The 7,228-nt window shown below is 45.4% G+C and overlaps 1 pseudogene; it reads left to right on the forward strand.

Annotated features, from left to right (window-relative positions):
- Positions 1-3,503: 3,503 nt before the first annotated feature.
- Positions 3,504-5,214, forward strand: LOC118668680 (annotated as a pseudogene).
- The last annotated feature ends 2,014 nt before the right edge of the window (positions 5,215-7,228 follow it).

Below are 7,228 nucleotides of genomic sequence, written 5' to 3' on the forward strand. Positions count from 1 at the left end.
GCCATGTTCGAGCTCAGAAGGGATGTGCTGTAAATGATGATGTACAAGGGAGACAGGAGCATCTCTTCAAACCTACTCTACAAAGAAGGCAAAGGCGGATGCAAAGGAGATTCTCAGCACTCAACAAACAGAGGGAAATAGGTTTAAAAGAGTAAATAAACATTAATTTGTCTTTATAGAAAGGCTGTTAAATTAAATTTGTACTAAAAGGATGAAATTTGGGGGGAAATGATACACTAAAGGCTTCATTTTAAATTATAAATTTTTGTCTAAAGAGCAAATTGTCTTAAAGGCCCCGTTTTATTACTCAGCACTGTTTTCACTTTCTGAAATATTTTGCATTATATTTTAATTAAAGTTATAATTACAGAACTAAATATAATTAGCTTCTTTCTTCACAAGAAATTGGAAGTGAACTTACTTTATTAAATTTTCAATTTGTTTCCAGCAGTGTTCCATAGTTTATTCTAATTAATTAAAGGAGAGCTCATAAATATTTTATCAACATGGAAATGTGATTAAAAACTCAAGAATTTTTCCCTTGATTTTTAAATTTTATGCCCTTAATTTTGGGCTTGTGCAGATGGATGCAGATGAAGTGGAAGGGGGAGCCCTCCAAGTGTTCCCTCTTGACCTGATGCTTAGCAACAAGGCTGGCTGAAGCATTTATTGCACCACTTTCTTTCTTTCTGGGTCAGCATTTTGAAGTCAATTTGAAGTGTTCCCAAAGGAGGAAAGGCAAGCAGCAGGCGTCCTTCATCCTTCCCCAGGGGGCACAGTTGTGGATATTTCTGTCTGCCTCCCCCGCTCCCACAAACCCTCCTGAAGCAGGAATTCCACAAGGACTGGTGCTCTGTTTGTTTTGTTGGTTGTCCATCCACAGCACCAAAAAGGGCAGCCAGTGCAAAGGAAGTGCTCAATAATTGTTTCTTGAGTGAGTGAACAGAACCAAAGTCCCCAAAATTGTCCCTCTGAAGACTAGTTCGAAAAAAAGGTAAGTACTTGTTCAAAGATACCCATGGCAAGTAAGGGAGCAGGCTTAGTTTCCTTTTTTATTTCCATTTTATTGAAGTATAATTGACACATAAAAGTTTAAAGTGTACATCATGGTGACTTGACATACATACACATTAGGAAAGGATTTCTCCCATGTATTTAACATATCCATCACCTTATATATTTATCATTTTTTTGGTAGGAATGTTTAAGTTTTACTCTTTTAGCAAATTTAACTTGTACAAATATAGTGTTATCAACTCTAGTCACCATGGTTTACATTAGATCCTCAGACCTTAATCATCATACCGTTGAAAGTTTGTACACTTCTACCAACCTCTACCTATTTTCCCTACCACCCAGCCCCTGGTAGCCAATTTTCATTTTATTTTATTTTATTTTATTTTTTATTTTATTTTTATTTTTTTATTTTTGTGTCACAGTTTGCATTCAACACTTCGTTATATTAGCTTTGAGTGCACAGTACAGCAAATAGATGTTCATATGGTTACAAAATATTCCCTCCGATAATTCCAGTGCCCACCTGGCACCATACACAATTATTACAATACTAGTGGCCCAATGCATGAAATTTGTGCACTATGGGGGTGGAGGTGCGTCCCTTAGCCTGGCCTGTGCCCTCTCACAGTACGGGAGCCCCGCAATCGATCACCCCAAGAGGTAGGCCAGAGCCGGGGGTCCTGCCTCTGCAATGTGCGTGGGGCCATGGGAACCCCAGTGGAAGCCACACAGAACAGCTGCCAGGACAGGCCCCTGTGCCACACATGCAGCATCAAGCCCCGCCCACCCTGGTGATGGATTGTGATGGCATGATGGCGTGATGGCGTGAGGGCGTGACAATCATGTTAGTGTAGATTGTTAACTATATTCCCTGTGCTGTACTCTACATCCCTGGGACTGTTCTGTGACTGACTACCAATCAGTACTTCTCAATCCCATCACCTTTTTTAACCCCATCCCCATTCCCCTCTGGTCTCCACCTGTCTGTTCTCTGCATCTATGAGTCTGTTTCTATTGTGTTTGTTCCTTTATTTCATTGTTTAGATTCTACATGTAAGTGATAGCATACAATATTTGTCTTTCTCTGTCTGGCTTATTTTACTTTGGTACCTAACCACTTTTCTACACTCAGTTTCTATGAGATTTTTTTTAAAAAGTCAAACTCACAGAAACATAGTTTCTTAATAGAAATTACTTCCAAGAAGCAGATCAAATGAGTACTTTGGCCCATTCTTTGTGACCAGAGATGTTTTTTTCTCCTACTTGGTATCTATGAGACTAGTGTTCTGCAAAGCATATATTGGGAAATGCTGCTGTGTGTCTCTGGGGCTTTGGAAATCTTTTGTTTAACCTTAAGTGCGTAATCATGCAGTCAGTCATGTCTCTCAGTTCATGGTACATGATCTTTACCGACCTGGGGTGCAAAGCCACCATCTTGATTAATTGACTGATCGATCCATTCACCCCTAACTTTATTTCCTTCTTAATCCCACACAAGCAACCATTTCACTGGGTTAAATGCATGTGTTTTTGTTAATATTGTGTTGGCTGGAGGAGGCATGGAGGTGATGTGACATCACATCATGGAAGGAAGTGACATCTCTGAATACCGGTATTCCTGTTTGTGTACAGTTCAACTTTCTTTTTTAAAAAATACATTTTTTAATTGATTTCAGAGATGAAGGGAGAGAGATAGACAGAAATATCAATGATGAGAGAGAATCATTGATTGGCTGCCTCCTGCACGCCCCCTACTGAGGAAGTGATGAAGCCCGCAACCTGGGCATGTGTCCTTGGCCGGAATCGAACCTGGGAGTCTTTAGTCCACAGGCCGACACTCTACTCACTGAGCCAAACCGGCTAGGGCTAGTTCAACTTTCTGAAGACTTTTATCTTATACAGACAGACAGACATTGCTGGAAGCTGGTCCATCATTGCTGCTTGACACAGTCGCTGCAGGGAAGAAACATCTGCACAGCATATGTTTCAAGGGACCTGGCGTATATGGCATACTGTTCTTAATATGTTTGCTCCCCTTCTTGGCGCTATGTGTTTTAACCAAGGTCACCTCTCTGAGAAAGGTTGTTTCCCCAGGTAGGGATTTTCCCCTGAAGTTAGGGAGGGAATAAAACCCCTTAACTAAGTGCCAGGCGGGTAGTTAATCACTTTAACTACAAACAATCATGCTTAAGCTACATAATCTCTACTCCCTGGAATGGAGATAAGAAACGCCTTAACCTTTGGAATAGAAATTGATAGGATTAAAATCAACTGGTATAAATACAGATGTAACAAGACAATAAAACACAGAACTTGGCTGGAGATCCTGGCTAGAGAACCTGGCTAGGCTGCTGATCAACTGAACGCTGTCTCCGTGACCTTCCTTCTTCATCGACTCCGTCCACACCTTTGGGAACCCCTGGACCTGCTGGGGTTGGACCCCAACACTAAGGAGCACGCTGTGGTTAAACCTCAAGCAGAGCATGATGGCTTCGGCACTGAGGTATGTCTCCAAGTTCAAGTCCTTTGTGATCTTGTTCTTCACCCCGATACTGCTGCTGCCACTCATCATTCTGGTGCCCACCAAGTTTGCCAGGTGTGCCTACGTCGTCATCGTCATGGCCACTTACTGGTGCATGGAAGTCATCCCTTCTGGCTGTCACCGCCCTCTTGCCTGCCTTGCCTTTCCCACTCCTCAAAGTTCTGGACTCCAATCAGGTGTGCGTCCAATACATGAAGGACATTAGCATGCTGTTCCTGGGAGGCCTCCTCGTGACAGTGGCCGTGGACCGCTGGAACCTGCACAAGAGAATCGCCCTGCACACACTCCTCTGGGTGGGGACCAAGCCTGCACAGCTGATGCTGGGCTTCATGGGCACCACCGCCTTCCTCTCCATGTGGATCAGCAACGCAGCCGCCACAGCCATGATGGTGCCCATAGTGGAGGCCGTGCTGCAGCAGATGCAGGCCACGACCACAGCCAGCGAGGCCGGCCTGGGCGAACTGGAGCTGGTGGACACTGGCAAGACTGGTGAGCTGCCAGGGAGCCAAGTGATTTTTGAAGGCCCTGCAATGAGACCACAGAAGAATTGTGACAGGAAGAACATTTGCAAGGCCATGACACTGTGCGTGTGCTACACAGCCAGCATCGGAGGCACTGCCACCCTGACCGGGACAGGACCCAACGTGGTGCTCTTGGGCCAGATGCATGAGCTGTTTCCTGAGAGCAAAGACACCGTGAACTTCGTCTCCTGGTTTGGATTTGCCTTCCCCAACATGCTGATCATGCTGCTGCTCTCCTGGTTTTGGCTCCAGTGTATTTTTATAGGATTCAGTTTTAAAAAGGTTTAGGGCCGTGGTCTGGAGGAAAAGAGTAGTGAGAAAGCTGCCTATGAGGTGTTGCAGGAGGAATACAGGAAGCTGGGACCCTTCTCCTTCGCCGAGGGCAACGTCCTGCTCTGTTCTTCCTGCTGGTCACCTTATGGTTCTCCCGGGACCCAGGCTTCATGCCTGGCTGGATGTCAGACACCTGGATGGAGGGTGAGACAAAATATGTCACCGACGCCACCGTGGCCATCTTCGTGGCCATATTACTATTCATTGTGCCTTCGCAGAAGCCCAAGTTCAACTTCTGCAGCCAGACTGAGGGAGAAAGAAAGACTCCGTTGTATCCGCCTGCACTGCTGGATTGGAAGGTGACCCAGGAGAAAGTTCCCTGGGGCATTGTGCTGCTGGGGGGCGGATTCGCTCTGGCTAAAGGATGCGAGGCCTCGGGGCTGTCTGAATGGATGGGGAAGCAGACGGAGCCCTTGCACATTCTGCCCCCAGCAGCCATCACCTTGGTCTTGTCCTTGCTCATCGCTGTGTTCACTGAGTGTGCAAGCAACGTGGCCACCACCACCCTGTTCCTGGCCATCTTTGCCTCCATGTACCTTTCCATTGGCCTCAACCCGCTGTACGTCATGCTCCCCTGCACCCTGAGTGCGTCCTTTGCCTTCATGTTGCCTGTGGCCACCCCACCTAACGCCATCGTGTTTGCCAACGGACCTCAAGGTTTCTGACATGGTGAAAACAGGAATAATGGTGAAGATAATTGGAGTCTTATGTGTGTTTCTGGCGATCAACACCTGGGGACGGGTCATGTTTGACCTGGACAATTTTCCTGACTGGGCTAATGTGGCTCATATTGAGACTTAGGAAGAGCCTCAAGAGCATAACACAGCCCCGCCTTCCTGAGGACTCCCGAAGCTTCCGGCAAGACATATACACATGTGTGGAAATAAAGGGGGACTAAAACTGAGCCACATTCATTTAATTGTATTTCAGATAAATACTATAACCAATCTTAAGTGAAACAGAAAGAGAACAAGAAGGGACGGAAGGAGGGAGGGAAGAAGGGAGGGAGGGGAAGAAGGAAAGATAAGAGAAAGAAACGAATCCAAGTAATTAATGATACACATTCAGTTTGGGGCAGAATGGGGTAGGGTGAGGCGAGGGCAAGAATTTCAAACAAATTCTCAACTGTTTTTCAGAAGGCTTGCTTTTTGTAATGAATGAGCAAAGCAATTGTAAACAGTTTTAGGTGTATTGTAAGACTGGGCAAGTGCATACATTTGGGAGCCAGGTTTCTCAATCAGGAAGGAGGTACATAAAAGCATGACGTGCCCCGGTGAGGTTGGGACGGCCCCGGTGAGGTGGAAAAGGCCCCAGTGAGGTCGGGACAGCCCCGGTGAGGTTGAAATGTCCCCGGTGAGGTTGGAACGGATAATAAAGACCAATATAAACTGATGAACAAAAATAGTTGCAGAGGCAAAACAGCATTGAACAGACTGTCAAACTACAGTGGGAAGCCTGGGGAGGGTTCGGGGGGGGGGGGCGGGGGGGGGGGTAAGAGATCAACTGAAGGACTTGTATGCATGCATATAAGCATAACCAGTGGACACAAGACACTGGGGGGTAGGAGAGGCTGGGGGAATGTCAAGGGGGGGAAATAAAGAGACATATGTAATACTCTTTATAATACTTTAAGAAATAAAAATCATTTAAATAAATAAAAATAAAAGCATGAAGTGGGAAAAGACAAGAAAGAACCCTGTAGGGATGGTTTGGAAATTGGAGATATTGGTGTGAATTCATAATTTCAAAGATATTATGTGTGTGCCTGTTTTAGCTTATATGCATATAAGTGCATACTAAAGGCAATGTATATTATATATAATGTATAAGAAATATAATGTATACTATAGAATAGTGTGCATGCATATACTTCCTAGCTCTGTGCACTGAAAGGGCCAAAGGCCACACTCTCCAGCAATGAGCACTCCTCGTGCCTAGAGCGAGGATCTAATGCCATTGCCCACTAGAGGGAGCCAGGCTCCTCAGAGCAATGGCTGATTCCAGGGCTTGGCTGAATGGGCACAAGATGAGCCTGGGACATCTTGCCATGCTCCAAATTAAGTGCTCAAACAGCTGATGGGGGCATGTGTAAGGACATAGAAGGCAGCTTAAAGATACTCCAACTAGCCAGCCTGGGACAACTTCAGCACCAAAATAATTAACTATAGCAACTATAGCAATTGGAAGCGATTTGGGCGGGGGCAACGGGGTGGAATTCTTTATTCCATATTGATAATAAATAGACAAATAAATATATTGGGGGAAATAGAATGTTCTTGCTTACAGCAGAAGGCCATGTGCTACTGAATAAATATGGAAGGAGTACTGGGTCAAAAAAATCAGCACGTTGCAATTATTGTAATAATATTCTGTCAGGCAAGATTTGTGAATGAATGCTGGGTTCTGGGGGTCAACTTGATGAGCAGCAGAATTGTGCGTGCTCTTCAAGTGTCTCCCACAGGCTGGGTAGTGCTGCAAGTGAAAAAATACTGATTACACAGTGGAGAAATCAGACAACACCCCCAGTGGGGGCAGACAGGTGTTCTGCCCCCAAACAGGACACCTGAGGCGCCGTCACCTGTTCAGTGTCTGGCCAAGAATGCGAGCCTGACTGTAATCATGAGGAAATGGTCTCTCAAAGTCCAAATGAGGAACAATCCATCGAAATGAATGGCCTGGAGGAGGAATGTAATTTTTTTAAATTGTCGACATTGTAAGAAACAAAGAAAGTCTGTGGAAGTGCTTCGTGTCAAAGGAGGCAAAGAGGAGAGACCACTCAATGCCCTGCCTCTAGTCTGGGTCTAGTGACGGAGGA

The sequence above is a fragment of the Myotis myotis genome, unplaced genomic scaffold, assembly GCF_014108235.1.
Source record: "Myotis myotis isolate mMyoMyo1 unplaced genomic scaffold, mMyoMyo1.p scaffold_m19_p_13, whole genome shotgun sequence".
NCBI lineage: Eukaryota > Metazoa > Chordata > Mammalia > Chiroptera > Vespertilionidae > Myotis > Myotis myotis.